The 25301-nt window shown below is 34.3% G+C and overlaps 1 non-coding gene across 1 annotated transcript; it reads right to left on the reverse strand.

The window, feature by feature from the left end:
• Positions 1-23066: 23066 nt before the first annotated feature.
• Trnat-cgu (transfer RNA threonine (anticodon CGU)) lies at positions 23067-23141 on the reverse strand. The gene has a single exon. It is a non-coding gene; the product is annotated as a tRNA-Thr (tRNA).
• Between the last annotated feature and the right edge of the window lie 2160 nt (positions 23142-25301).

Raw genomic sequence — 25301 nt, forward strand, 5'->3', positions numbered from 1 at the left:
TAATCACAGAAAGCGAATTTGCACCAAGCTCATACTAATAACAGCTACATTACAACTTAAACCAAGCGCGCAAAGCAATAATGTCTCTGTCCACAAAACTTTCAAGTCCTGGAACATTTGGTACTCCTGTACCTCCTCGAACAATGGCTACAGTAAACCATCCGTTGCCATGACCAAATGAATCATTTATATCTAAACTAAAATTAAGTCTGCAACTGCAGAAAACAGCAGGACCATCCAGCAGGGCTTGAGCAGCGACAGACTTAACTGGAATACGATTCTTCTTGTCTCCAGCTGTTGTAGCAAATTCGATGTTCTCGAGGGTCTTGCAGACTGTCTGTTTAGAACGGCGGCGATATCTTCTGTACGGCATCTTGGCAGCGTTCAATGCAGTTGCCTGTGCAGCAGCAGCAGTGCGACATAGCCGCTGCGCGGCGTTCGCTCGCTTAAATACAAGTCCGAACACGCGTGACCTTGTGTCGGACTTGAATATTTCTGCCTGCTGGCGGAGCGTTATCCCGGACGCGAGCACTGAGTGTTCTAGGAGCTCGCGTCCGCTGCCATATATATATATATGGCAGCGGACGCGAGCTCCTAGAACACTCAGTGCTCGCGTCCGGGATAACGCTCCGCCAGCAGGCAGAAATATTCAAGTCCGACACAAGGTCACGCGTGTTCGGACTTGTATTTAAGCGAGCGAACGCCGCGCAGCGGCTATGTCGCACTGCTGCTGCTGCACAGGCAACTGCATTGAACGCTGCCAAGATGCCGTACAGAAGATATCGCCGCCGTTCTAAACAGACAGTCTGCAAGACCCTCGAGAACATCGAATTTGCTATATATATATATATATACTCATTTACAGATATATTCCTCCTGTTACGAGTATATAACGACAAAGAACAAGGCGAAACATATGCTGATTTACCAAAATCCTTATTAGCTAGTTCGGCAATATGGTAAGTGCGAAAAGCAATAATGTCTCTGTCCACAAAACTTTCAAGTCCTGGAACATTTGGTACTCCTGTACCTCCTCGAACAATGGCTACAGTAAACCATCCGTTGCCATGACCAAATGAATCATTTATATCTAAACTAAAATTCAGTCTGCAACTGCAGAAAACAGCAGGACCATCCAGCAGGGCTTGAGCAGCGACAGACTTAACTGGAATACGGTTCTTCTTGTCTCCAGCTGTTGTAGCCAAAAACACCTTTACATAGCGCCATTCCACTTCCGTTGCGAAGGAACTATCCTATGTCTGTTACATTTCACAGGCACAAGTGCCCTAAGCTTGAACCAGCTTCCACTAAACAATGTGTTTCTTATAAAATTTCATTATCTTAACAAATCATTTTGATTTTTTCATGTATACTTTACAAAACTCTAAATTTCCTGTCACAAATCAATGACTTAAAATAACAAAGAATACACACTCCATATTACAGATACACAGTTACATAATATAAACCTACATCTAATCGATATAAGTGTTATACTTGCCTCATGTTTCATTGAGGTTTCCTGACAGGGATACATCAATGAAATATCAGTAACATTTCAAAAGAGTGTTGGGAGAGAAAAAAGAATTTTTTCTGCAAATACGTTACACAGAATCACTTCACATAACTGCTCATATAAAACACTGTTTCATCAAGTATTAAAACAAAACAAAAATGAAATTCCATTGCATTCAGAGAATATATACTATTCTATACATAAGTCCTTCTTGTAACATACACAGTTTACATTTGGCAGTCCTCCAGATCATGCTGCAATATACAATCAAAGCAATCCTTATGTAAGTCACAGCCTCGAGTTTACATGAAGGGATTATTTCAACAGTGGTACAAGTCCATTTTTGTTCATTCTGAGATACAGAGTCCAAAATTTAAATGAGCACTGAGAAATCTGAAGTTGAGATAGCAGAAATATTCCAGTACATATACTTGAACATTTCTTGTAACATATATACACTTGAACATATACTTGAACATTTATGGTATATCAACTCCAGTTTTTCAGTGCACATTTAACTTTAGGACTCTGTATCTCAGAATGAACAAAAATGGACATGTACCACTATTGAAATAAGTCCTTCACATGTATTTTTGGTGTATCCAATTATGTTACACCGATCTGAAACTTACAGATGGAAATCAGTAGTCTCACAACAAAAAGGTTTTCTTTCAATATAACAACACTTGACAATGCAACATCATGTACACAACCTTATAGAATAAAATACTATTTGATTAAAAACATATAAACTTTTTCATTTTTGCCCTTTATTACTAATTCCTGTGAACCTAAGGTTGTAAATCTACAATGTTGCAAACACCTAATGGCTTCTTTGAATAAGGATGCAAAACGTAATAGGCATTAGTGTGCGGAGTTCCTTGAGTTGCAAAAAGACCATTACAAATATATTCGAACAGAAATTTCTTGGTTTATTTCATTAGATTTTTTACAAGTTTTTACGAGAACAATTCCCCAAATTTTAATTTGGTCTCTTTAAGGCCGTTATCGTGCCTTTTAGATCTGGCTTCCGATTTTCCTTTTATTCTTCTTTTTACTAAGTCTTCTTCCTGCCTCAGATCAAGTACTACACAAGGTGGAAATTGTAATATTTCTTCAATTATATTTTCGCTCTTATGATTAAGTAGAATTTCCTCAAATGTAAATATTGTAGTTTCATGGTGGAGGGTATTCATTATAATTTCAAAATCTGCAATAAACCAGCCTCATGCCTTATGATTATGGTGGCAGTATGTGTGACACAATCTACATAGTTTACGCATATAGTACTCCCAGTTATATCATTTACTAACCAACTACCTATGTCTGGGGGCTTCTTTGGTTTTTGATTTCGAATTCTTTTACAACTGTAATCAAATGATGCCACCGTATTGTATCATCAGGTGGATCTTTATTTTTTAGTTCGTTATTTACTGCTGGATTTCGTTTGGAAAAGACTTCATTTTCCCTTTCATACACATTTTCTGTTATGCCTGGTTCACTTTCCTATATTTCTACATTTTCTTCGTCTGAACTACCACTAATTTCACATTCACTGTCTGATTCTAGCATGAATGCTATTCTTAGACAATGAGCCAGCTTTTCCTTTCAGCTTTCATTAGCTTTCTTATTTTCAAAATTCCGATCCTTTCTTAAGATTTCTATATCATTTTTCAGCCACAGGCGTTCCCTCATTATCACTTTAGATGACGTCAACTTAACTTCACATTTAGTATAATCGTCTTGGATTTCAGTGCTTCACATATATTCATCTGAATAAATATTTTCATGACCATCAACAACATATAACTGTACAAGATCTACATCATTTAGGTTTGCGTCATCCACAGTATCGAGGATTTCATCCTACAGATTCCTATATATACCAAACATTTTTCTGTTCCTAGCACCAATCATCAGCTCACATGCCTTGCGCAGCATCTTTCTCGCCCTTACCAATCACTTCATCTGAAATCATAGCATGCGTAACTTGCACGGAGCTAACTATTTTCATCTCCTTTTCATTTTAGGATGTTGTTGTTGTGGTCTTCAGTCCTGAGACTGGTTTGATGCAGCTCTCCATGCTACTCTGTCCTGTGCAAGCTTCTTCATCTCCCAGAACCCACTGCAACCCACATCCTTCTGAATCTGCTTAGTGTATTCATCTCTTGGTCTCCCTCTACGATTTTTACCCTCCACACTGCCCTCCAATACTAAATTGGTGATCCCTTGATGCCTCAGAACATGTCCTACCAACCGATCCCTTCTTCTGGCCAAGTTGTGCCACAAACTTCTCTTCTCCCCAATCCTATTCAATACTTCCTCATTAGTTATGTGATCTACCCATCTAATATTCAGCATTCTTCTGTAGCACCACATTTCGAAAGCTTCTATTCTCTTCTTGTCCAAACTATTTATCGTCCATGTTTCACTTCCGTACGTGGCTACACTCCATACAAATACTTTCAAAAATGACTTCCTGACACTTAAATCTATACTCGATGTTAACAAATTTCTCTTCTTCAGACATGCTTTCCTTGCCATTGCCAGTCTACATTTTATATCCTCTCTGCTCGACCACCATCGGTTATTTTGCTCCCCAAATAGCAAAACTCCTTTACTACTTTGAGTGTCTTATTTCCTTTCCCTCAGCATCACCCGACTTAATTCGACTACATTCCATTATACTCGTTTTGCTTATGTTGATGTTCATCTTATATCCTCCTTTCAAGACACTATCCATTCCGTTCAGCTGCTCTTCCAAGTCCTTTGCTGTCTCTGATAGAATTACAATGTCATCGGCGAACCTCAAAGTTTTTATTCCTTCTCCATGAATTTTAATACCTACTCCGAATTTTTCTTTTGTTTCCTTTTCTGCTTGCTCACTATACAGATTAAATAACATCGGGGAGAGATTACAACCCTGTCTCACTCCCTTCCCAACCACTGCTTCCCTTTCATGTCCCTCGACTCTTATAACTGCCATCTGGTTTCTGTACAAATTGTAAATAGTCTTTCGCTCCCTATATTTTACCCCTGCCACCTTCAGAATTTGAAAGAGAGTATTCCAGTCAACATTGTCATAAGCTTTCTCTAAGTCTACAAATGCTAGAAACGTAGATTTGCCCTTCGTTATTCTAGCTTCTAAGATAAGTTGTAGAGTCAGTATTGCCTCACGTGTTCCAACATTTCTACGGAATCCAAACTGATCTTCCCTGAGGTCGGCTTCTACTAGTTTTTCCATTAGTCAGTAAAGAATTCGCGTTAGTATTTTGCAGCTGTGACTTATTAAACTGATAGTTCGGTAATTTTCACATCTGTCAACACCTGCTTTCTTTGGGATTGGAATTATTATATTCTTCTTGAAGTCTGAGGGTATTTCGCCTCTTTCACACATCTTGCTCACCAGACGGTAGAGTTTTGTCAGGACTGCCTCTCCCAAGGCCATCAGTAGTTCCCATTGAATGTTGTCTACTCTGGGTGCCTTGTTTCGACTCAGGTCTTTCAGTGCTCTGTCAAACTCTTCACACAGTATCGTATCTCCCATTTCGTCTTCATCTACATCCTCTTCCATTTCCATAATATTGTCCTCGAGTACATCGCCCTTGTATAGATCCTCTATATACTCCTTCCACCTTTCTGCTTTCCCTTCTTTGCTTAGAACTGGGTTTCCATCTGTGCTCTTGATGTTCATACAAGTGGTTCTCTTATCTCCAAAGGTCTCTTTAATTTTCCTGTAGGCAGTATCTATCTTACCCCTAGTGAGATAAGCCTCTACATCCTTGCATTTGTCCTCTAGCCATCCCTGTTAGCCATTTTGCACTTCCTGTCGATCTCATTTTTGAGACATCTGTATTCCTTTTTGCTTGCTTCATTTACAGCATTTTTATATTTTCTCCTTTCATCAATTAAATTCAATATTTCTTCTGTTACCCAAGGATTTCTACTAGCCCTCGTCTTTTTACCTACTTGATCCTCTGCTGCCTTCAATACTTCATCCCTCAAAGCTACCCATTCTTCTTCTAGTGTATTTCTTTCCCCCATTCCTGTCAATTGTTCCCTTATGCTCTCCCTGAAACTCTGTACAACCTCTGGTTCTTTTAGTTTATCCAGGTCCCATCTTCTTAAATTCCCACCTTTTTGCAGTTTCTTCAGTTTTAATCTACAGGTCATAACCAATAGATTGTGGTCAGAGTCCACATCTGCCCCTGGAACTGTCTTTTAATTTAAAACCTGGTTCCTAAATCACTGTCTTACCATTATATAATCTATCTGATACCTTTTAGTATCTCCAGGCTTCTTCCATGTATATAGCCTTCTCTTATGATTCTTGATTAAGTTGTACTCTGTGCAAAATTCTACCAGGCGGCTTCCTCTTTCATTTCTTTGCCCCAGTCTATAATCACCTACTATGTTTCCTTCGCTCCCTTTTCCTACTACCGAATTCCAGTCACCCATGACTATTAAATTTTCATCTCCCTTCACTATCTGAATAATTTCTTTTATTTGATCATACATTTCTTCAATTTCTTCGTCATCTGCAGGGCTAGTTGGCATATAAACTTGTACTACTGTAGTAGGTGTGGGCTTCTTGTCTATCTTGGCCACAATAATGTGTTCACTATGCTGTTTGTAGTAGCTTACCTGCATTCCTATTTTCCTATTCAAAAATTAAACCTACTCCTGCATTACTCCTATTTGATTTTGTGTTTATAACCCTGTAGTCACCTGACAAGAAGTCTTGTTCCTCCTGCCACCGAACTTCACCTAATTCCCGCTATATCTAACTTTAACCTATCCATTTCCCTTTTTAAATTTTCTAACCTACCTGCCCGATTAAGGGATCTGACATTCCACGCTCCGATCCATAGAACGCCAGTTTTCTTTCTCCTGGTAATGACATCCTATTGAGTAGTTCCCGGAGATCCGAATGGGGGACTATTTTACCTCCAGAATATTTTACCCAAGAGGACGCCATCATCATTTAATCATACAGTAAAGCTGCATGCCCTCGGGAAAAATTATGACCGTAGTTTCTCCTTGCTTTCAGCTGTTCACAGTACTAGCACAGCAAAGGCCGTTTTGGTTAATGTTACAAGGCCAGATCAGTCAATCATCCAGACTGTTGCCCTTGCAACTACTGAAAAGGCTGTTGCCCCTCTTCAGGAACCACACGTTTGTCTGGCCTCTCAACAGATACCCCTCCATTGTGGTTGCACCTACAATACAGCTATCTGTATCGTTGAGGCACGCAAGCCTCCCCACCAACGGCAAGGTCCATGGTTCATGGGGAGAGGGATTTTCGGGTAACACTCTCTTTTCGACGTTTACACTTCTGTTTCCCCATTTCATTAATTCTCTGGCTGTATAATTCGTTTCAAAGTTTTTTCACTCATACTGCTTTAAACTGTAAACACGTCATCACACTACTCTGCAATCCCAGAAGACTCCTTTCCACACAAATAGTCTGTCTTTCTGCTCTTTCTGAATAACATGTCAGCCTCCTTTTTCATTTCAGTGATGTTCCCCACTTTTTCTTACTGGTGCTACTGCAGCCGCACAAAAGACTGCAGAGCGCTCCTTCAAGTTCAATGTACGCTGTGGCTATGGTCGCTTGCTGTTGCCTGCAGCATAGTCTCTCGTACCTGACTCATTCATGCCTGCACCTGTTGTTCTGTAAATTCCGCCTTCTTACACAGCTCTGTCATTTGCTTGTGTCTTAAATTCACTTTTCTTTAGCCAGTATGGTGCCTTTAGTTTCGGCCTGTAATATTTTTGCACACGAATCTGACCTGTAAAACAGGTAATGTATCTATTCCATTTTCTAAAACATATCTTTTATTATCATGAGGACTTACTGCTTTTTGTTTACTTGAATTGTATATATTCCATGATTTTCACTTTTATTCAAATTAAAGTTTCTATATTGCTCTATATTGATAACACACAATCTTTAAAACCTTCTAAACTTATTCTGTTTTAACAACACATTTTTAATTCCTTTAGATTTCTTTTCTATTTTGTCACCAACTTTATAAGCATGCATCTTTGCTCTTAAACCACAAAATTCTTACATTTTTTTTTCCATTACATAAATCATTCATTTTACCAACAACTTTCTTGTTTGCTTGTGGAATATTATATTTATTATCTGTTGGATAATAACTTGTATCAAAATAATCAATCGTTGATTTCATATCTTCATAGAAATCTTCGGTTTAATATTGTATATATAACTTTCTGTATATTAATACATAGATCGATATTTTCTCCATATTTAGGTTTCATAACTCTGTAGTGAAACTCATACATTAATTCTTTATATAAATCAAGTACACTTAATTCCATATAAATAGTTTTATTAAATATTATTTTAGTTTTATTCATTTGAATAGTAGCTAGATTTTCGTTAAATATTGTTCTATGTTTAAATTTTATTGTAGCTACAAGTTTATAGCCTTTTTTCTATTTGAAACTAATTTTATATCTTGTCTGCTCATATTTTCCATTGTTTTATCAAACACAGAATTATTCATCAATTTATAGAAATCTCTTTTAAAATCATTTGTAGCTTTAGTTCTTAATTGTGTATTTAAATCTATATACTTCCTTAACCACTCAGATTGTTTACATTGTAAAACTTTATGTATTTTTGTAAGTTACAATCTTAAACATGAATATTGTTTAAGATTTCTATAATGCACTACATAATTTCACTTTTATCTAAAGTAGTTATTAATTTCCTTTAATTTGTACCTGGAACAAGTTTTTATTCCGTAGCTAGAGGTAAATCTTTATGTAAATCATGTTATTCTTTTGGAAATTCTAGATCTACTTCAAATATATATCCATCTTGACTATTGCTAAACATTTCATTTATTCTTGTACAATTAAAACTATTTGGTTCACCCCATTGAAATCCACCATACGGTAATATTCGTTCATAGCATGACCATATAAATTATTTACATCTAGATACATTATATACTTTGTTATATCATTATTTTATAATCTTTTAAATATTTATTATTTTCTTTTACATATCTTTTACAACTTTGTGAAGTTCTACCTGCTATTCCTTTTTCAACCATTAAAAGCATATCATAATTATATAAAAGTATATTGATAAGTAATTTTTAAAATTGCATCCCAAGATAAACCTGGAATGGTAAAATACCAAGATGGATCTAAATTAGATGTATTTATATATGATTTTCAATAATTTTCGAAAACATCACTTAATAATAAAGCATCAGTTTTAAGATATTAATCATGATCTTCACCAAGATTTTTAATATTGAATTTTTCCAAGACTAATTAAGCTTGTTTGTAATCTTCATCTCTTGTGTCACAATCATTTAATTCACTATAAAATTTATGTTTTGTTGATAATTGCGTTTCATCAAATTATTTCCAAAAATCCATGTAATCATATGGATAAATACTGTTTCTAATTACGAAGTTAAATAATTTTGGAGAAACATACTTTTTAATATTTTTAATTGATTTTTTAAATAAGTTGAAAGTTTAGCAGGTGAAGAAGCCACAAATCTATATGTATCAACGAATTTAATTTTTATTTACCAAAACTAATATATTTATTTTCATTATTTGGTATTATTTCTATTTATCATCATAACCAAGTACTTTCACAAAAAGATGTGAACCATAACCAGATAAATTATGTAAATAAATAGGTATAAAGTAATGTTATTTTAGTTCTAAATTACAGATATTACATAATGGAGCAATATACTTTTCAGTTAAATGATCATGATGCCTTACTTTTTTATGTTTCTTTGTACAAGGACATTTACATAGTGTTCAAAATCTGGATTTATGAAACATTTTGTATTCATCAAGTGTGAGTGGTTTCAATTCTTCGATTTCAGTATAATTCTCCAATTTCTTCAACTTCTTGTTTGGTACAATCTATAATTTGTTAATGACAATTTGGTCCTCTATAAACAACAGGATCTTTATAATTTCCATATACATATTTAATATAATTACAAAGTCTACTTGTCTCATATTTTTGATATTTAATTGTATATACTCTTTCAGGATTTGGTTCACAATTACCTTTTGTTAAAAGTAAACATTCAAAATCAGCATAAATAACAAATGGAACTTTTTGTGTAAATTTATAACTTTGAAAATATACATATTCTGCTTCACCAGCCATTTCACCCTTTAATGGTTTATTAGTGAACAATTTTTTGGGTGTTCGTCTAATATTTCTTTACTATTAAAATGTAGTAAACATAAATGACAAATATATTTACCATTTCATGTTTAGTAATTTGACTTGATTTTTTATATAACAATAATGTGAAATACCATCTTTCCTGAAATAATGTAGATATACACGTTTTTCTTTTTTACATTTTGTAAGTTTTAGTGGATATTACTTGACAATTATCAAATGAATAGACATTAATCGATACATTAATTATATTTTCTATTTTTGGAATATGATCAACTACTACTGGAGATTCAATATTTTTAAGTTTTTTTGATCAAGATCAAGACCAACATTCTTATATTTTATTATTCTATCAGAATAATAATATACAGGAAAGAAAGCTTATTTTATAGCCCACAGAAAACACTTTTTGAAAATAATTTTTCACATTAACACATGCTTTCGTGTTTTTAATACTGTCTGGTAAATCAATATAAGTTATCCTTTTAGTGGATCATATTTGTTAAGAGCTAGCTGTAAATCAGTTACTGTGTTCAATGACCATCCCGATCCCTGTACTTGATAATTAGATAATTTTTTTCTAAAATATTTTTTAACATATTTGAACTTTTTATTCTAATCTTTGTCTGTTAAAATAGTATAGTTTGGTGTTTGTTGTCCAAATTCTTGAACTATTTCATTTATTTTATTTGTTTGTAATTCATATTCACAATATAATTTAAAATTAATCTTTACACCATGATGTACTTTCATATAGACTTTAACAATCTCAAAATTAATTGTTTTATAGCATTTAAAAAAAGGAATAGGATCAAGTCTATCCATATAATTTTCTAAATTTATAATTTTCTATATTTTTCTGTCTGCAAATGTTTATTCAGCTAGGTAATCTTTATTATTTTTCTGTCTTTTGGTTTTACATATATATTTGTACAAAATGAAAATATTCTTTTTAATGGTTTATCTTCTTTAGTTAGAAAGACATTATATATATAATGAAATGGTAACTTTTTCCAAGGATTTTCACTACGTTCAGCTTTATTATATTTAACAATATTTCTTTGATTGGCACTTACATCTTCAGGTACATAAATATTAACAACGTTTTTATTTTTTTTACTTACTTCAGTTAATTAATTTTTATGATTGTCACTTACTTCAGACGTGTTATTAATTTAAAAATTTTTGTATAACAATAATTGGATGATTAATAATAGTAATTGAACAATTACTAATTATAAAACTAATAAAATCAGCTTTATATAAATTTGAATATCCTCATAAATTATTTATTCTGTTAAAGTCATGAAGTCTTATAACTGGAAAATGTTGTAAATGATTAGCAACTTGTTCTAGTTGAACTGCAGTGTTTATTTTCATTTTGAAATTCTATTTAATACAAAAAATTTATTACATATATAAAAAATTTATTTTAACAAAATTATAATTATTTAATAGAGGGACAGAGATTATTATTTAATAAATAATTAATAAAAAGAGAATTAGTTTAACAATTAGTTTTCAAACAGTTGGTTTAGCAATCTGTTTGCTCTTCTATTTATTACAAAAAGATTCATTAGCTTTCTAAATATAATTTTTATTAAATAAAACTGATATTTATTTAATAAATGGATAGAAAATTTATCATAAAGGATTATTATTTAAAGTTAAAGCTTTCTTATTCTTAATATATTCTAAGGTACATTTCTTTCATTTGTTATTAAGTTTATCTTTATGTGACTGATTTATGTCAAAAATATAAATCTTAAATTTCTTGACAAATTTTAACATTTCTTTTTTCTATAGTTATAATTCCTTCATTATTCTTTGTAGATTTATTTTCCTTTTTCGTATGTTCTTCACTTGGATTTCGTCTTAAATGTTATTTGAAATAATATTTAGATACAGTTTTTCCACATACATAAGGAATTCGATTTTTATTGAAATTTTATACATGATATTTATTTTAACATAGCCTACCTTTTGTTCTGTAACCATCTATTGTATACTTTTGTAAATTCAAATTATAATTGATTTCTATGTATCACAATATTTACAACATATAGTTTTTGGAGAACAATCTTGTTGAAATTGAATGTGCTCATACAGAAAAAAATTATTAGAATTGTAAAAATGTAATTTTGTTAAATTTTAAATTTTTCATTTAAACTATTTTTAAAAATAATCATAACCAATAATCAATAGAATCACCATAATATTCTGCTTCATCTTGAGCATCAAACATAATAGTAATATCAGTTAATTCAATCTTTCCTGGTTTTTTATTTTTAATAATATTTCTACAAAATGGACAATTTTCTTTTTCCTTTAACCATTCATCAATGCATTCTTTATGAAAAATATGTGTGCAGCTTGTTTTGTCAAATTGATTATTGTTTTCATCACTTAATCAAACTAGGACAATCAATATCTTCTTCACATACCTCAATGAGTACATAAGTTCGTTTTAGTTTAGTTTGCATTTCGTTTTGGTTCTCCACTGGTAAGAAATAATTTTTACTAGATTTAAAAAAAGTAATTTCTATAATTTTTTACTGTATGTTTCTATATATTTATTACTTTAGGTATTAATTCAGATAATTTATGACAATCAAAACCAAATAAAAAATCAGTTGTACTTGCTCTAGCTACCTTTGGTGTAAATTCGCTATATTCATAGAATGCATCATCTTTGAAAAAATACAGTCAACCATTTGTGTATCAAAATGCAGAATTCATTTTTGGTGGTAATCTTGGAAAATCTCTAGTTGTAGTTCCTCATGATTTATATGAAAAGTACATTCACCTAATCCTACATAGAAACATTCATTAAAGAATAAAAATGTTCTACCTGAATTGAGTTTACTACATTATTTACTAAACTTTCTTTTACGTAATCCTATAGTAGTTATTGACTTTGGATATCCTGAAATTAGTTGTAATGTGTGTTAATCTACCATATAAGACATATTGTCTATAAATATTACATTTTCACCACTTTGTCTTTCATATATTCCATCTATTTTCTGTAAATCTTGTGGTAAAAATGTTAACCAATTAATTATTAATTGTGTCTTGTTCTCATTGATCGAAAAATATACTAGATTCCATTTGCAAATAATAGATGATAAATTTCTTAAGTTCACATAATGATTCAATTGGTTCATTTGGTTTTAGGTGACATAGGAGTAGTTGTAGTAGTAGTTGTTGTTGTTTTTGTTCCATATGGGAAATTAAGGAGATGGGACCTGGATAAACTGAAAGAACCAGAAGCTGTACAGAGTTTCAGGGAGAGCATAAGGGGACAATTGACAGGAATAGGGGAAAGAAATACCGTAGAAGAAGAATGGGTAGCTCTGAGGGATGAAGTAGTGAAGGCAGCAGAGGATAAAGTAGGTAAAAAGACGAGGGCTGCTAGAAATCCTTGGGTAACAGAAGAAATATTGAATTTAATTGATGAAAGGAGAAATTATAAAAATGCAGTAAATGAAGCAGGCAAAAAGGAATACAGACGTCTCAAAAATGAGATGGACAGGAAGTGCAAAATGGCTAAGCAGGGATGGATAGAGGACGAATGTAAGTATGTAGAAGCTTATCTCACTAGGCGTAAGATAGATACTGCCTACAGGAAAATTAAAGGGACCTTTGGAGAGAAGAGAACCACGTGTATGAATATCAAGAGCTCAGATGGCAACCCAGTTCTAAGCAAAGAAGGAAAGGCAGAAAGGTGGAAGGAGTATATAGAAGGTTTATACAAGGGTGATGTACTTGAGGACAATATTATGGAAATAGAAGAGGATGTAGATGAAGACGAAATGGGAGATACGATACTGCGTGAAGAGTTTGACAGAGTACTGAAAGACCTGAGTCGAAACAAGGCCCCTGGAGTAGACAACATTCCATTAGAACTACTGACGGCCTTGGGAGAGCCAGTCATGACAAAACTCTACCAGCTGGTGAGCAAGATGTATGAGACAGGCGAAATACCCTCAGACTTCAAGAAGAATATAATAATTTCAATCCCAAACAAAGCAGGTGCTGACAGATGTGAAAATTACCGAACTATCAGTTTAATAAGTCACAGCTGCAAAATACTAACGCGAATTCTTTACAGACAAATGGAAAAACTGGTAGATGCGGACCTCGGGGAGGATCAGTTTGGATTCCGTCGAAATGTTGGAACACGTGAGGCAATACTGACCTTACGACTTATCTTAGAAGAAAGATTAAGAAAAGGCAAACCTATGTTTCTAGCATTTGTAGACTTAGAGAAAGCTTTTTACAATGTTGAGTGGAATACTCTCTTTCAAATTCTAAAGGTGGCAGGGGTAAAATACAGGGAGCGAAATGCTATTTACAATTTGTACAGAAACCAGATGGCAGTCATAAAAGTCGAGGGGCATGAAAGGGAAGCAATGGTTGGGATAGGAGTGAGACAGGGTTGTAGCCTCTCCCCGATGTTATTCAATCTGTATATTGAGCAAGCAGTAAAGGAAACAAAAGAAAAATTTGGAGTAGGTATTAAAATTCATGGAGACGAAGTAAAAACTTTGAGGTTCGCCGATGACATTGTAATTCTGTCAGAGACGGCAAAGGACTTGGAAGAGCAGCTGAACGGAATGGACAGTGTCTTGAAAGGAGGATATAAGATGAACATCAACAAAAGCAAAACGAGGATAATGGAATGTAGTCAAATTAAATTGGGTGATGCTGAGGGAATTAGATTAGGAAATGAGACACTTCAAGTAGTAAAGGAGTTTTGCTATTTAGGAAGTAAAATAACTGATGTTGGTCGAAGTAGAGAGGATATAAAATGTAGACTGGCAATGGCAAGGAAAGCGTTTCTGAAGAAGAGAAATCTGTTAACATCGAATATAGATTTATGTATCAGGAAGTCGTTTCTGAAAGTATTTGTTTGGAGTGTAGCCATGTATGGAAGTGAAACATGGACGATAACTAGTTTGGACAAGAAGAGACTAGAAGCTTTCGAAATGTGGTGCTACAGAAGAATACTGAAGATAAGGTGGATAGATCACGTAACTAATGAGGAGGAATTGAATAGGATTGGGGAGAAGAGAAGTTTGTGGCACAACTTGACTAGAAGAAGGGATCGGTTGGTAGGACATGTTTTGAGGCATCAAGGGATCACAAATTTAGCATTGGAGGGCAGCGTGGAGGGTAAAAATCGTAGAGGGAGACCGAGAGATGAGTACACTAAGCAGATTCAGAAGGATGTAGGTTGCAGTAGGTACTGGGAGATGAAGCAGCCTGCACAGGATAGAGTAGCATGGAGAGCTGCATCAAACCAGTCTTAGGACTGAAGACAACAACAACACATGAAGTTTTAATAGCATCAACATCATTTTGAGATAATTCTAAATGTGAATCAGTATAGTAAGTATACATTATTGATTCAAATATATTTGAATGTTCTGAACCTAATGCATGACGTTTTTCATGTTCTAAAACTTCAATATATTTGATTGATATTTTGGCATATTTGTATCAATTTCCAAGTACGATTTTTCATCGTTACCCATATGTAATTCTAATTGATAATAATCCGATTTGGAAAAAAAGCGTGACCTATCACATTACCTTTGCTGTCTAACTCTATTGGACAATGTTGGCCATTGAATTCATATAAATGTATTCGTCTTTTACCTGTAATTAAAATATCAGGATCATTGATGTCATGAATAAACTTAATTACACTATATTTTTACCATAAACTAAAAGCTGCATTTGTTAATACAAATACTATTTTGTTTGCACCTTTATAATTCCATTTATATTCTTTTTAGTCCACTTATACATATTAGTTCTATAACTATCAATTGAATCTTTTACACCACACCTTTTACACCAAATGTAATGTTTCTTCATTTAATTCACCAGTAACCTCAAGATTGTATGTTAGTTGAAATAACAGTAATGATTCTCTTAATAAAAGTAACCAAAATCTTTTAAATATTTAACTACATAGTTCGTTTGCAGTTCTAAGCCTTGTACAGCTACTATTATTTTCACAAACAGTAAAAACAGAAGTATCTCCATTTAAATAGTAGTAAAAAATAATGTAAAAGATAATGTTATTTTCATTTTACAATTTAATTTAATCATAAATACAAACTACGAATTTCAGGTACTATTTAATTTTTGCAAAACTAATAAACAATATTTCTCTTAAATGGAGTCGATTGTAGATTTGTTCAACAAGCCTACATACAACAATAAACAAGTTTTTATGGTTATTAATGAAGAAAATAATCCATAGTTTAAAACTAAAAATGTTGTTACGATTTTAGAATACATTAATCCACAAAAAGCTATTAGAGTAAATGTTGATAGTGATGATTGAATTACATTAGAAAATTTATTAGCTATCGAATAACACACATTTAAATAAACAACAATTAATATATTTAATAATGAACCAGGATTATATTCATAGTTTTATCTTATAAAAAAGAAAAAGCTAAAAAAAAATTAAGTTTAATTACACATGCAGTTTTACCATCAATTAGAAAACATAATTTAGAAAAGAGATATTGATACCTATAAATATCAAACAAAACACAAAGATAATTGTATAGAACATCTACAAGAACTGAATGAATTAAACACAGAAATAATTCAAATAACAGACAAATGAATTAAAATGAAAGATGATCAAATTCGAAATTTGAGAGAAACAGAAAATATTTCGACAGTTATAATAGGTAAAAGAAATGAAGAAATAAATAATTAATTACCACATATAGTTCCTAAAACAATTGATGACAGTTTAAGACAAATATTCATGTTTTAAAATTATCTGATGATGAATGTGAGTGTGACTATTATGTCATTAGAACACAACTATATAAAATCGAAGATGGACATCTAAATCGTAAAGTAATGTTAAGATTGAACTATAATCCTAACTCAATAAATCTGTATCAACGAATGAAAAAAATTGAGTATTGTCTGTCATCTGAAATATTTCAATATTTTGAAGAACTATACACAAGAACAATTGACTAATTATATAATTAATTAGTCTGCATCGTCATCAAATGAACTTCATAAAATATCATTCTCCTTATTTACGCAATGGTTATGTGAATTATTAAAACCTAACCATTTAATATAAACTTTATTATGTCCCTTCTTTAAAACTTTTTCTACTAAGTATACATCTGGATATTTCTGTAGTTCTTGTTCATAAAAATTTCCTTTTATATCTTTTAATTTATATTTAATTGGATTAGAATAAACAACATCTACAATTTCAAATATTTCTTTTCACCAATTAGCTGTGCATCGTTTTTCGAAAAGGCCTTTAAGTTTTGTAATTCTCACTTTATCACCTTCTTTAAATTAAGTGTCAGCCTCAATAGAGACAATATTTGTTATTTTCAGTCTTTTTCATTTACTTTATTCGTTTTCATTCTTATTGTAGAATGTTTTGTATTATTATATTCATCAATTAGATCGTTAACTAGATTGATATATTTATAATTTCCTTGTAAAACAACTTTTTTTCACATTTTTTCTTTAAGTGTTGTCTTTAATTGTTCAACAACAGATGCTTTTAATTCTGAAAAAGTTTGATAATGATTAATGTTATATTTAACCATTAGTTCTTTAAATTAATTGTTATAGAATTCTTTTCCCTTATCCGTTTGTAAATTATTTACTCATCGGTCTCTTAAAGATTTTTTGAAGAGCGTCAACTACATTCTTACTTGTTTTATTTTTAATAGGAACAGCAAATGCACATTTTGAAAAAAACATCAATAACAGTCAATAAATATTTATATCCTTTGTTTATTTTAGAAATTCCTTTTAAATTGCCTGAACACATTTCAACTAAATCAGCTTCCCATAAATCATCTATACCAAAAGAAACAACATATCTTCTTTTAAAATCAGTCAGGGTCGCCACATATAACGCTAAATTGCAACATATGTTGCACAAGTGTGCAGTAAAACAAGCTGATTTTACCGATTTTACCCTCTGAGAGGATTTCAAATTATGACCGCACATATATCTAATGGACAAAGGTATCAGACTATAATTTTGAATAAAGTGAAATTAACAGAAAAACTAAATGGAGATTAACCTTGGCAGTTAATGAAAGTCGTAAAATTCATATGTGAATGACAAAAAGCAGGGTCGCCAGCCCAATTAGGCACATTAATTTGGAAATATATCTTTAAGATAATTGAACATTGGTTATTAAAGTTTCTTACCAATTCAAACATATCCTTACCTTCACTTGCAGCAGTTTATGCTTTACTTTGAAAGGCAAAGTATTCAACACTGAGCTCCATTAACTTAAACAAAAGGGAACCATTCATGATAAAAAGCAAGACTTCGCTAATTTTAAAAGAAACTTAACTTATTTGTCTCCGTCTTTTACCATCTGGGAAGCAGGTATTTCCGATAATAACATTTACATAATCTGAATTACTGTAAAACTGTACTTTGCAATAAACTAAGAGTGCTTTAGCAAAATCCTATCTGTCTTCACTTTTGTGGTTTTAACTTTTACTCTGGCTACTCCTTTACTTTTGCCAATCCTTTCACATTTGACAAACAAAAAGAAACCACTTTAGAACACTTTAAAGCAATAATAGTTCATTTAAAATTGGACAATTGTTTTTAGTAGCACTTAGGAGACGATGCTGCATGAGTTCGTGATCATGATAGAAGATATGGTTCCGAACACACATTTATAGCATTTGGATTATTATCAAAATCACTCTCACAAATTAACTGCGCTGTGCCCACGTACATGTCTTGATATATGAAGTCAGTAAAGCAGTGGTGAAATTTTAGTGGCAAGCGACATGGTGGCTAACTGTACTCATGGCTCATGACGTTCAAATGCTCTATAAAATCTCTTCTCGGAGTCGAATTTTCAACATATTAGAGCCACTCCTTTTTGCAGAGGCAAAAATCCCTCCAAAGCAGCTTTCAATTGGCCCACTTGGGACCGTGGAAGTGTACCGTGCTGCAGCTAGCCACCTAATGGTTGCCATTCATATCAAGGCGCCGCCCAGTTCGATGTCCAAAACCACCTTTCACATCCTTCCGTGACACTTTAGTCGCAGAGGGACTATCCTAAGTCTTTTATGTTTCACAAACACGAGTGCCCTAGACATGAACCAGCTTCCGATAAACATTGTCTTTCTTATAAATGTATACATATTATAAAATTTCATTATCTTAACAAATCATTTTGATTTTTTCACATATACTTTACAAAACTCTAAATTTCATGTCACAAATCAATGACTTTAAATAACAAAGAATACACACTCCATAATTACAGATACACATTTACATAATATAAAATTACTTCTAATCGATGGAATTGTTACATGCCCTGATTTCTTTTCTTTCTTCGAATATAACTCTCATAAAATGGTGGTATCTACATTTTGTGTGAGAAATTCGACGTGTTCTGACGAAGCAACATCCTGGTTTCGGATTGAGTAAAGTAGATTTTTTAAACTGATGAGTCTGTATCAGGAGTAGAACGGCAGTTATTGCAAGTCTCACCTGCCTGTCTCGTATTATTCTGTGACCAGTGGCAGGAGTAGCCATGAGGGGTAAGCAACTGAAAGTCGCCTCTAGCTGTCACGAGCGGTGGGTACAAAGAAAAGTTGTAGTTGGCTGGCTCTTCATCTATAAAATAAACTCAGTCGGTGCCGCTGGTCTAGACTGAGATGAATGATCACTTTTTCGTCTTGAGTTGCTATATTCAAGTAAGATAAAAAGCACTCCATTTGTAAAAAAATATCGTACAATGTACTTCCCGTGTTTTTGCTGTATAAGATGCGATTTGATACTCATAAATAGGTATACATAAGTTTCATTCCTCAACGATATTGCTACAGAAGTTTTATATATAGAGGCATGGAGTCATAGCCCCACTGGGACAGAGCTTCGTTGTCCAATGTTATTGCCCAGCCTAAGGTTCCCCTCAGTAGCTATTCACTTGTAAATTGGCAGGAGACCATTTCCCTGCATTTCAGTGAGTTTTCTGTCGTATTTTTGTTACCCATGCTTCACACATAGATCTATTGGCTATATTGGCTGGAGCATTTCTCTAGCGCTACACTAATAGCGAAAATGTGCTCTCTGCATCCACCAGTTATTGCCGAGACTGGATTAAGCTACTGTCTAACTCTTGGACAATGGCAACTATCCCTGCCCAGTTCAAAATTGTTTAAATAAACAATATTCCACACCACCTTGTTTTTTGCAAATGGTTTAAATAAATAAATAGATAAGCAATATACCTCTAATTGTTCGAGGAATACTCCATTCACTGCAATCGATTTGATTGATATTTGTTGTACACAGGAGGAGGGGAGTTAGATTGCACCATTGTACTAGGTCGGCATCTTGGATTGTGGTATCATAATTAAACTGTTTCAATTTTCCAAAGATGATATGCAAATTGAATTTCCATAATTAAAGAATATATTATTGTTGTGTCCTCTACAATACAATGTAATTAGCATTCTAATTTACCGCCAGAATTCAAATTTACCACGAAATTTTGTACCTCTCTCCGTTTTTTGACTTTCCCACTAAAATTTGGTTTCCATGCCAGTTTTCAATTTGTCGCCATTTTTTCTGGGTGTTGTGTGGTATTGGGTGGATTGGGGTTGGGTGTTGCAAGAGAGGGGAGGAGAGGGGAGGGAACTGATTTCCTAGATGTATGGTGGGGGAAGGGGACACGTGCCACCTGAGAAAACACACGACGTCATTAGCGAGTGTGCAGGTACAAAAAACGTTAAACCAACAAGAAAAGCTCTTCAACCAGTTTTTAGTAGAGGTTGCTAGACACCAACGCTCAAGCGAAAAACCATAAATACTAGAAGGCAGCGCTACAGGAAATGGAGATATGCATCTTGGAAGTTACTGGAATAGTCAGGAAAACGAACACATGTATCATGGCACAGACTGATGTGAAAGACATAGTTGCAATCGCAATGAATGTGAAGTCAAAGGGGCGGCACACCAGTCAAGTGGGTTTACGAAAGCTGGTCCTCTGCCAAATCTCAAGAAATAAGACGAGCCTGGGACGACGATCTAGTGGGGCAGGTGCATGGCATTAGATAACATGGAGCAAGAGCTTGCACTGTGCACACTCAGAGTGGAATACCGCGATGCTTGTAAAAGTGTAATAGAGGCGTTTGTCCAGCAGGTACTGTCAAATGGCTGATCAAACAGAAAGTCGCTCCTACATATAGAAGTGGGCCAACAGAAATATTCATCAGCGATTTATGTGGGTGTGATTAGATATCGCTTTTTGAGTTTGATAGAATTTATTTTCTCTGGCTGCAGCATGCATTTCTTTGGCCGGAGGATTTGCAGGAACACCTACATATATCACTAAACATGTGACGTGTTCATCTGGTAACCAAATCCCAATTGTATAATGCATACCTAACGATTCCAGGAGCAGCAAAAATTTTATTTTAGGTATTTTAGGTAATTAATGATAGAATTTTAAAAAACTTAAAATGTCATAATTTACTCTTAAGAGGTGCATTAAGGTTTTATCACAGTAACTGAAATATTATAAAGTTCAAAATTGTGCACATATACTGAGGCAGACTAACTCATGTTGCACAGGTTAATAACGCTATATTCTTTCAGTAATTGAGAAAGACAGCACTGAATGCCTTTGTGACATAAAGAACAGCAGCGAGCCAACTAAGCAGCTATACTGAAACTCGGAGCATTTGGCTGAGTGGGGTAGAATATTCCGCTGTGAGCTTAAGGGAGTTAGTAAAATATCCAGGAACTGATTATGCTGAAACTTAAACTTAGACATTCATTGAAAACACTAAAACTGCTTCCAGATAAGCTGTAAAAAATCTAACCATGTCGAGCTCGCGATAGTGAGACCATCTCACAAAGTTATTACCATCATTCCGTTTAAGGTCATTAAAAACAAACTTATTAACATTTATACTAAAAACTATTTAAGAAATCAATAACAAGCTATACACAGACGCTATATATGCTTATGATATATAGTTGGGAATATCTTGATGTCAGTGGGGGAATCACCATATTTCTATTGTTAAACGAATCCACTAATTGTCATAAATAATTTATTATAACCAAAACTTAGACTTCTCCACGTGCATACTAACAATTATAACTAACATGAGAGGTTTGTGCCGTTATCCCTTCATCCTTACGTTTATTTCATAAAAATTTTAATAACTTACTGCTTGTAATATTATCATCTGAATTACTTAAGGGACAGTGAAAAAGTGAATAAAGATCTCAACTTGTGGTCTATAAAATTTTGCATAAAGCCAGTTATTTAACTTTGTTTAAAACTGGAAAATACAAAAGCATATGTCACATGTACATGTTTGAACTGTATGAAAGTTGTAAAATCCATTATTTTACAAATGCTGGTCAAGTTGTAGGTTGCTACATTGAGTCAAGTAGTAGGTTGGATGACAAAGTTTTTAAACTGATTGACAGAACAGAATTCCTGGTCTTCCTTGGTCTTTTTCTCTTGGTTGAAGGTTGATTTTGATAAGGTTTATGCACACAGAGATCCGCTTGGCCTTAGATTTTATTCGGGAATTCCGATGTGGACCACTTCAGGACTTAGTAATACTTTGTAACTGAATGCTAATAGGCATAGACTCACAGGTTAACTATGATTGAACATTTCAGCCACAGTGAATTTGTACACACTGATTTGAACTTTAGGATTTTGTTGCAGTTTAAGTGGCTTGATGCATAGACCAGTGCTTTTAGTTTACATTCGTCACTGCATACGAACACATTTCTTGCGCTGCAAAACTACTGATTTTTCGAATTCTTGTATCTGTATTGTGTTCAGTTGCAACCTGTATGAGGGCACCGTTCGGAATGACTTTGCGTGTGATTTGAATAAATCAATAATCACAACAAATCATTTGGTTGTAGCCCACATCATTATCCAGAATGAGATTTCACTCTGCAGCGGAGTGTGCGCTGATATGAAACTTCCTGGCAGATTAAAACTGTGTGCCCGACCGAGACTCGAACTCGGGACCTTTGCCTTCGCGGGCAATTGCTCTACCAACTGAGCTACCGAAGCACGACTCACGGCCGGTACTCACAGCTTTACTTCTGCCAGTACCTCGTCTCCTACCTTCCAAACTTTACAGAAGCTCTCCTGCGAACCATGCAGAACTAGCACTCCTGAAAGAAAGGATATTGCGGAGACATGGCTTAGCCACAGCCTGGGGGATGTTTCCAGAATGAGATTTCACTCTGCAGCGGAGTGTGCGCTGATATGAAACTTCCTGGCAGATTAAAACTGTGTGCCCGACCGAGACTCGAACTCGGGACCTTTGCCTTACGCGGGCAATTGCTCTACCAACTGAGCTACCGAAGCACGACTCACGGCGAAGGCAAAGGTCCCGAGTTCGAGTCTCGGTCTGGCACACAGTTTTAATCTGCCAGGAAGTTTCACATCATTATCCTTTGATATTCTCAATCCACTTATTAATTTGTTCGTTGCAGAGATATGTCAACACTAAATTAATGTGTATCGTGGTCGATTGATGCTTCTGTCAATTTTGGCGCAACAGTGTGTGAACGAACCCCTCTCGTTCAGGTGAGTCACATACAAATTTAAAGTCTTACACTCGTTCTCTGGTGGTTAGGTAGAAACGAGTTAGTACCGACTGGAAATTAATTTCTCGTTATTTGTTACCAAAGACTCAGTTCAGACATAGCTTCCAATAAAATTTGCACACAATTTCAAAGCTGTTTGAAATTTTTTTGCCGACATCTCCTACAAACTGACGAAACGAGAAAAGTTTATTGCTCACTATATTGTCGGTGTTCATGTAGCAAAATTTCAGCATCAGGCAAGACGTCTTATTGCTTCCTTGCTGCTAGCAAACAGTTGCAATGTGTCAGGTTGGAGCCAGCCCATTGGTTTAATTTTAGTTAGCTGTACTAGTTACTCAGTCAAGTGAGGGACTTTTTCCTTTTTAGTATTCATATAACGTGGTATTTGATATTCAAATGAACGTGCTTGACCTCTGCACTGGCAACAATTAGAATAAAATATTTTCTATTAATTCGTGTGCGGCGTTTGCATGTGGTATCTGGCTGGTGTGTTTGCTAATCTGTCATGAAGATATCTTCACCGAGCCTTTCTTGTTGTGCGACACATTCTATGTTTCGTCGAAATAGCCAGATAATCACTTTTAATAAGCATTTAAATCTGTATGCGAAGATTGAGAAAGAGAACTAATTTGAAAGGGAAGATTTCGTTTGATATTACTAAGCAAGAGATAGTAATCTTAAGGGAAGTTTTCATAGGCTATTGTAAATGAGAAGGTTGCGTAACAAAATAGATATAGAGGAGATGGGGAGGTTTCAATCAGTAGACTTCTGACGGTCTAACTGTTAACATACTGTACATGTCGTGACCTTGCGTAAGAGTAAAATTGTTATCACCTGTATTCGTAATTTATGCTGTGTGGTTCCCACAGATCAATTTTTTTGGTTGGGCTCGAATGTGGTTTTCGTAGTCAGTGTGCGTTGCTATTATACGCCTCGATTTATATGACCGTGTGCTGGCATACTGTGAACATAGTCTTTCTGATATGGACTCGTAATTTCAGTCATATAGTTGAAATGGCTCTGAGAACTATGGGACTGAACATCTGAGGTCAACAGTCCCCTAAAACGTAGAACTACTTAAACATAACTAACCTAAGGACATCACACACATCCATGCCCGAGGCAGGATTCGAATCTGCAGGGTTCCGGACTGAAGCGCCTAGAACCGCTCGGCCACCATAGCCGGCTGAGTTATATAGCCACATGTTAATATGGTCTCATTCTGTTTGCAGGTCGTTGCCCAAAGTACGTATTCTTAGCATCTGGCTCGTTTTGCAATTTAGTCTTCGACGACGTAACAGCCGTGGAATGGTGGTTTATATTTCGTTGTTGTAGCCGCCGACCAGAGATATTTTAATTCGTTACAAGTTCGTTGTCAGAACTTTAACCAGGTATGAAGTTTTCTTTTACTCGACACTTGAGATACTATCGAATTTAGATGTTTTTTAGAATGATTCTGTACAGATTTTTTGGCTTTGCAATAAGCAAACTTTTTATATTTTGAGAACGAGTGATTGGTAAGTTCCTATATGGCCAAACTGATTAGGTCATCAGTCCCTTCGCTTACACACTACTTAGTATAACGTAAACTCCCTTACGCTAAGGACAACACACACACACCCATGTCCAAGGGAGGAATCGAACCTCCAACGGGGGGAGGCGTGCGAACCGTGACAAGGTGCCTAAGACCGCGCCTCTGCCCCGTGTTGTAAAACGTGTAAGTCTTGTGAACTTTAATATTTCCATCTTAATGGATAATAATGGTATTATCTCTGATTGCCTTGTGTATTGTAAACATGTAAAACATTGTATTTCATTCGTCGGTCTTTAAAGCTTCCAATAAGATACTGCAATTTTTTTTCAAACGATCTTTTGAGACAATGTTTGCATTTTGGACACTCCAGCAGTAAAATATTTGT

This window comes from Schistocerca gregaria, chromosome 6, assembly GCF_023897955.1.
Source record: "Schistocerca gregaria isolate iqSchGreg1 chromosome 6, iqSchGreg1.2, whole genome shotgun sequence".
NCBI classification, from domain to species: Eukaryota; Metazoa; Arthropoda; class Insecta; order Orthoptera; family Acrididae; genus Schistocerca; species Schistocerca gregaria.